This window comes from Phoenix dactylifera, chromosome 3, assembly GCF_051530095.1.
Source record: "Phoenix dactylifera cultivar Ajwa chromosome 3, Ajwa_hap1_PhDact_Kaust_v1.1, whole genome shotgun sequence".
NCBI classification, from domain to species: Eukaryota; Viridiplantae; Streptophyta; class Magnoliopsida; order Arecales; family Arecaceae; genus Phoenix; species Phoenix dactylifera.
The window spans coordinates 34,676,975-34,684,171 of NC_143192.1; the positions used below are offsets into that span (position 1 = coordinate 34,676,975).

A 7,197-nucleotide genomic window follows, 5' to 3' on the forward strand; every position below is an offset into this window, starting at 1 on the left:
TGTGTGTGTGTGTGTGTGTGTGTGTGTGTGTGTGTGTGTGAAGGGTTTGTTGGGGCTGGATGAAATATTATCTTTGGTGATTTATTTTGAAAATAATGATTTTTTTTAGGCCATGTTTGGCCCTTTTCATCTCTCATTTCACTCCTTCCTCCCTCGTCCCTCTCTTCTCAATCTCTCTCTATTATCTTTGATATATATTTATGTTATCCCTGTTTTTGCTGATCCAAACCTCACTTTTGTTTTCTACATAAACATTTGTGATTTTAAACTGTCATAGGACTACTATATATTGCCAAACAAGTGATAAGTTTTCTTTACTAACTTGTTCTCTGGGCCTATGCCTTATGTGAAAAATTAAGATAGAAACTTTAGGCCACTCTAATTTTATAATTGCCAAAGAACACTTCTACTCGGTTTTTCTATAGGAGGACGACAAGGTGTTTTCTTGATGCAAACCCTAGTTTTCCACAAGAGTTGATTTTTTGTCCTTTTCATTTGAAACACAATACTTTTGGCCCCAACTAACCTGAAATTGCCCTTTTTTTTTTATTTTAGCCGGTTTTGGCCGAGTTTCAGCACTTTTAGCTGAAATTGACACATCTTTTTCAATCTTCCTTCTGTTTAACAGGAGTATGTGTTCAATATTTTTCAAATGTTTTCTGAAATTTGTCAGTATTATTTAATATCAGATTCATCTAAGGCTCTAATGATTTAGTTTGTGATGTTTTCTGGATCAGTTTTTCTACTATAGTGGGCAAAATGCAATCTTTATGTATATATTTACAACTTAGAAAGTGTTATGCATTTTTATGATTCTGTTTCTACTTAAATGGATTCTCTTTTTCCTTCTTTTTCTACTTTTAGATTAAATGGTATATTAAAATGAAATAATGAAATAAAATAGATTTTTATTTTGATGGATCTTTTGTTGCTTAAATTGATTGTTAAAATGGAATACAATGTATGATTAATGTTTTTTTTTCTTACTTAGATGAGTTATTAAAATGAAATAAAACAAAATATGCTTGAAATTTAAAATTAAAGCAAATGTGCAAGATTATTTTAAAAAAAAGTGCAACAAAGTCATAAAAATTAGTAAAATTGTAGAATAATTATAAAATTAGAGAAAAGTATAACATATTTAATGCATTAAGCCCTAAAAAAGGTTAGTTTCAACTTGAAAGTTCCTAGACTACACAAATTATGATTTTTCTACTGCCAAGTGTGCTGCATTGATGCCTCCTTTAAAAATTCTGTTGAAATATCCTTCAAAGGATGTTTTCTCTAAGTGTGGTGATGCTTCTTGTAGTGTTGTTGCTTATGGTACTAGTTAAGGTGAGGGTAAATGAAATATAGGGAGGCCCTGGAACTCAACCAGTGGTTTAGTGTCAAGAGGCGATAGCGCTTGTGGCCGAAAAGAGGAAGAAAAACTCTGCCAAAACAGGGAAAAACAGGGTCTCCCTTTGTCAGTCAATTTTTAGCCGATTTTTTGGATCACGGCTGCAATTTTGGGTCATGGGAAGAAGAAGGAATGGATAAGAAGATCGGAGTGTTACCTCGGCTCTAGAGACGTCAACGACCTCGATTTCCGGCGACAATCGGGGAAGAATCAAGGAGGAGATTCGGAGAAAAAAACTTGGAATCGATGGCGATTCTCGGCGATTCTGGTGGTGGAAATCAAAGGAGGAGAAATGAGCCTTAAATAGAAGTCTTCGGTGTTGGAATCGCCTTAGGACTCCTGGAGTCCATGGATATTGGAGGAGGAAGAAGACTCCGATCGGAAGTCTTCTCCTCCAACCATCGTGTGCAACAGGCAGGCTTTTGGGTTAATTGGGACTGGCCTCTTCGGGCCGGCCCACAGCCCATGAGCTGGGCTGGGTGAGCGGGATCGGCTTGAGTCTGGCCTCTTCATGCTGGCCAACAAGCCCAATAAAACTGGTTTCTTACAGTGGATGTGATATCTACTAACTACCAAAGGAATGCTTGTGTCACTTGATCTCCTCCACATCACCTCATGATGTGTGCCGGTTGTTGGCGGTGTCCACCACCTTGTCGGCAGCAATGTCTGATGACGTCTGGAAGCGGTTCTTTCCGGTCGATTACCAGTCGATTCTATCACGAGCCATCAATCTGGTGGAGTACGTGCCAAGGGGGAGCTCTACTTCCGCTTCTGCAACCCCATCCTCATCGAAAACGGCTTGATGGTAGTCTTGATCCATTTTTAATGTCTTTCGCCACCTCGTTTGCCGATGCTGCTGGGACTGCTAGGTTTCGTAGCTGACTTTTTGTGTGCAGAGCTTTGCACTGGAGAAATCAAGTGGTGCAAAATGCTACATGCTGTCTGCAAGGAAGCTGTCATTTGCAGTGTATGGTTTGACAATGAATTCTATTTCTCTACCCAATTCCAGGTCTGTGCCTCCTTTCCTGGAACTATTTGATTTGATGGTTGGTTGGTTGATTAAATTTTCCTTCCATAGGAGAATGGACTGAATATGGTACTACTTTTGGTACGATTTACATGTTTCATTCAAAATCCCCAAAATTGTTGATGTTGCCATATTGTCACATAACATGGCTCTGCCTCTTTTATTTAAGCCTAGAGCTTTGCTAATTTCGGCTTTGCTTTTTCTGAAATAACTAATTGCTTTGCTAATATGATACTGAGAATAAATGAACTCCAATTTTATTGTTGAAATTGTTTTATCGTTTGTTGTACTGAATATATTATCATGGTGCGTTCCCGATTGGGAGGTAATTTTCTCATCTACAAGGTTCGCGGAGGTTGCTGAAATTGAGTATATGCTTCTGTTGGAGATCCGAGGCAAGATTGAGAGCAGAGTGTTTACCCCTAGGTGATTATCTACCTATCTAATCTTGTGATTATACATTGTCTCTTGGCTTTCCCTATCAGGAGACAACAGTGACACTGGGAGCCCATGTCTCCAAGCAAACTAGTTGTCTACGACCTGATGAGCTCGATACACAGGGGAGCAAACGATTTTATCGACGCTTCATGAGCCGTCTTGGCATCGTGATCGATGGTGTTAGAGCACCTTGTGAAAGGGAAGATGCTTGGAAGGAGATAGAGATGGGAGAGTTCTACAGTAATGAGGGTGAAGATGCCGAATTGGAGATGAGTCTCACACAAATGGATAATGAAGCTACGAAGAGGGGAATCATCATCCAAGGCATCCAGATAAGGCCGAAAAAGTAGGAAGAGGAGGAGCTTTCCTACGAGAGCGTGTGAATTGTCTTGATTATTTTCTATTCTACAAACATTTGAGTTTTATCGCAATACTGGTTGCTACTGGAAATCTGGTTGTGTTTGGCCTCGCTTTTGTTTGCAATCAGATGAGTAGTCAAAATTTTTCAATTTCATGTCTCTTAAAATCAGTTCTATCATTTTTTTCCCATTTGGACATCGCACTAGAGAAGAAATAGTTGCTCTTTCTTGAATTAAATTGCTTAATGTGTTTAACAAGGTCATGTATATTTATTCTTTTTAGCGAGGCCAAATTATAATTGGGCGTCATGAGATTGCAGTGGGCTCTGGAGCTGAGAAGATTCTCTTATTGTGATTTGTTGAAGGTCATGTGGTAAGGTCACGGGGTAATCACATCTTGACATATGAGAAGTTATTTTAAAAAAGAATTAATAACGATAAAGCTTGCAAGCGTTCCATTTTATGGTGCCACACTTTCCTCAACCCTGGCAGAACTCTAGTAGCTAATGACGATTAAAAAATCCTCCGTGAGAGAGCAGACTCGATCTACTTACATGAATCTCTTCCCTCCACTAGAAGGAAGCTGATAATTTAAGATTATTTATTATAGCCATAAAATTGATTTCCACCAGCAAATGGAAGCTCATATGAATCTCATACCTAAGTTAACCTAGATAACCCAAAAAAATACTAATTCAATTGAAACATTTCTAGTGATATTGAAGTTTTGGGAAAAAAAAATACAAGAGTTCATGCTCTGTATTATTGATCTATGTATCTAGAGATATATTTTTTTGAGCAAATGTAGAAGTACAAGTTAATTTTGGAGAAAAGAACTGCAAGAGTTGATTGAAATATTTTTTTTTTAGGGTCTGTTTCTTCAATCTCATCCCAATTTGGTTCTTGATTTGTTCTTGCCCGGCTCTGTAGCTTGACTAATCTTCTTTTAAGTAGTTGGTATGTTGATTACACCCTAAAAAATTAGACTATATTTTATCTGTTTTAGGGTTTATGCAACTATGAAAGATTATATTAAGTTCCAATTCGACGTCCAAGTCCGGTCATCGCTTCCGAGAGAAGTCCAAGTCCCATGGTCCCACTGTTCGCTTACGTGAGAAAATTCATCATACGATCAATGAATTCCTTTTCTATCCATATTCAGCCGTAAGGCTGCATTGAGAGCAACAAGCCTTCTAACAGCCTGGCATGGAGGACAAATTCATCATACCATCAATTAAGCCTCTACCGTGCGTGATTTGCATGGCAGAGATGACAGCTAATTGTTTACTTGACTTGAGAATATAACGAGTATCCTCTAACGTGAGAAAGTCACATCATACCATCGATGAATTCTTTTTCTATCCAAGTCCCAAGTCCCACTATATTGAGAGCAACCAACCTTCTAACAGCCTGGCCAGAGGACATATTCCACAAAGATTATGACTAATCAAAGCATGCAAGTCCATGCATGGTTTACTTGACCCGTGAGATAGGGGCTAATGATGACCACGTCCAGTCTCAGCTGTTGTGGCATGCCGTCAACTTCAAGCTACCATCAGAGTTAGCTCTATCGACGTCTTCCACAAACTTGTAGACATTGGAAAGGTTGGAGTCTACCTTGGATCTCTAGTAAAAATACGAAGGGACTTCACTAGCAAGCAATTGGGCAAATTTATTTTGAGAAATCAATCTGCATGCAAATTGATTATCATGATGCTAACCATTTATCCCTGAAAGGTGCCGGGGGAACCATCGAATTTAAAGTCCTGTTTACTTTTAGAGCTACGTTCCACCTAAGTTCTTTATTTGTCCTCATCCTGATTGCATTGAGTAATAGTTGTTGTCATCTCTCTAGGGGCAAAGTCCAAGTCTCCGATTTTACTTGGAAAAATTTGTTGGATTCCTTGCGGATTACGTTCAGCCTGGCATGGAACTCAGCAACCAGCCGCTGTCAAATAAACACCAATGACTAGTCATACAACACCGATCCTCTACCATGTGTAATTTGCACGGTAAAGGATATACCGAATATTACTGACAGTGCAATCTAACGTTATTGTGAAAGTTTCGCATGATTCCTATGAAGTTTTCCTTCAAAAAATGATATACTTAAAATCCTTTCAAAAAAAATACCAAACGTCCTTCCGTACATAGAAAGTTAATTATTCTTTTTCTAATCGTGAACCAATCAAACATTCATAAATAAATTCGTAAACTTTAAAATGATGATCATGGAAAAAAGGTCTTATATTTTATTGATTTCCACGTATTGGGTTGTGCTCGAGAATCACCCAACAGCGGGAGATGGTATGAAACCTAATTCCCAATACTCGCAGGAAGGAAAGTGGGGCCCATGCCACAAAGTATAGATGGGGCTGCGCCACATCATAACATCCGCACACAAAAGGAAGTCGAGCAACCACGGAATTGTCAAGTCTTTCTGTTGCATGGTGTTAGATGTATGCCCTAGAAGCCAATTTTTGGCTGACACATTATTAATTCTGGGACATAATTTGTATTTGACTTTATTATTGAATAAATAAAAGACATCTTTTTCATTCATATTAATTATGTGTCTATGAATCGTCCAAGAATTAATAAGATGATGATGCATATTCTTAAGAGTTAAGAATTTGAACCATGCATCATTAGTAATTAATTTCTGAATGCTCCTGATCGATGGATCATCACGAGGACGGTGATCGATCCGATGAGATCAGTGCACACATTACTTTCCTTATGGATGGACGAGACTCGAGTTCACAGTGTGGGGACACTGAAGTAATAGTGCAGGTGCTTGTTAGAGAACAAGGGTACTGAGCGTGACCAAGACAAGCAGTCACTTGGATGTCTATCCACTCGTCAGTGACTTGCTTGATGTTGCAGTAGTATGACTGGTCCTTTGACCTGCGGTGCTTCGGCCACTCACAGTGAGGTTATTGTAGTTTGACTGCACACATACATAGTCTCTAGCTATATGGGTCCATGCAGTGTAGATTGGCTGCAGTAGGGTCACTGTAGGAGTAGGGTATGCACCTATAAGGAATCTATCGACCTTGATAGATAAGGAGAGATCCTATGTGATTTGTTAGGCTGAGTTCTAAGACCTCGGCCAGGGCAGTAATATAAAGTGGAGAAAGAGTTTTCCACTATCGAACTCGAGTCGAATAAATCTTGACATATGACAGACGAAGGGGTTTGACGAGTTATCCATGACCTCCGTCCTGTAGGGATCTACGATAGAAGGACTGTATCACATAATTACTGCACCTAGAGGTTCACCATTCTATTCTGCTGGGTAGCGACTACATGCTGCTAGGTGTCACTGGTGGATGGTGGGACTCATAGGGATTGTCTCGATGATCGATAAACCCTAATGAGTTGAGTTGGAATCGTTCCAACCCATTGAAAGAAGTTTTCAATGATATTGTGATAGAGATCGCAATATATCTCATTACCAGTCAGAATAGAACCTATGGGGTCACACACACTAGAAGTATTGACCGATCCGATGGTTGAAAAGTGATTATGAATCACGAGTAATCAATTCGATTGATTATAAGTTGAAGAAGGAACAATGGGAATTGATTAATTGGACTTAAAACACAAATCCTACTTAGAGTAGGATTTCTAGAGTCCTAATTGGATTAGGACTGGGAATCCTATTTGGAGTAGGACTGGAATTCCTACTTGGAGTAGGATTCCTACAATCCTAATTAGATTAGGATTTTGAATTCATTTTTTGGATTCCTACTTAGAATAGGATTCCTAGAAATCCTAATTGGATTAGGACTTCGGATTCAATTAGAGTCCTAATTGGATTAGGACTAAAATTAAATATGTCCTAATTTGGATTAGGGTTTCTTAAGTCACAATTAATTATTAATCTAATGAATTAATAAGACTCCTAATTGGATTAGGATTGAAGAGTTCAATTGAGTCAAAATTGATTTAAGTTCTAATTGGATTAGAAC

The 7,197-nt window shown here is 38.6% G+C and overlaps 1 long non-coding RNA gene across 1 annotated transcript; it reads left to right on the forward strand.

Annotated features, from left to right (window-relative positions):
• Positions 1-2,489: 2,489 nt before the first annotated feature.
• Positions 2,490-4,499, forward strand: LOC149768066 (uncharacterized). The gene is made up of 2 exons (XR_016399862.1): positions 2,490-2,852; positions 2,987-4,499. It is a non-coding gene; the product is annotated as an uncharacterized LOC149768066 (long non-coding RNA).
• The last annotated feature ends 2,698 nt before the right edge of the window (positions 4,500-7,197 follow it).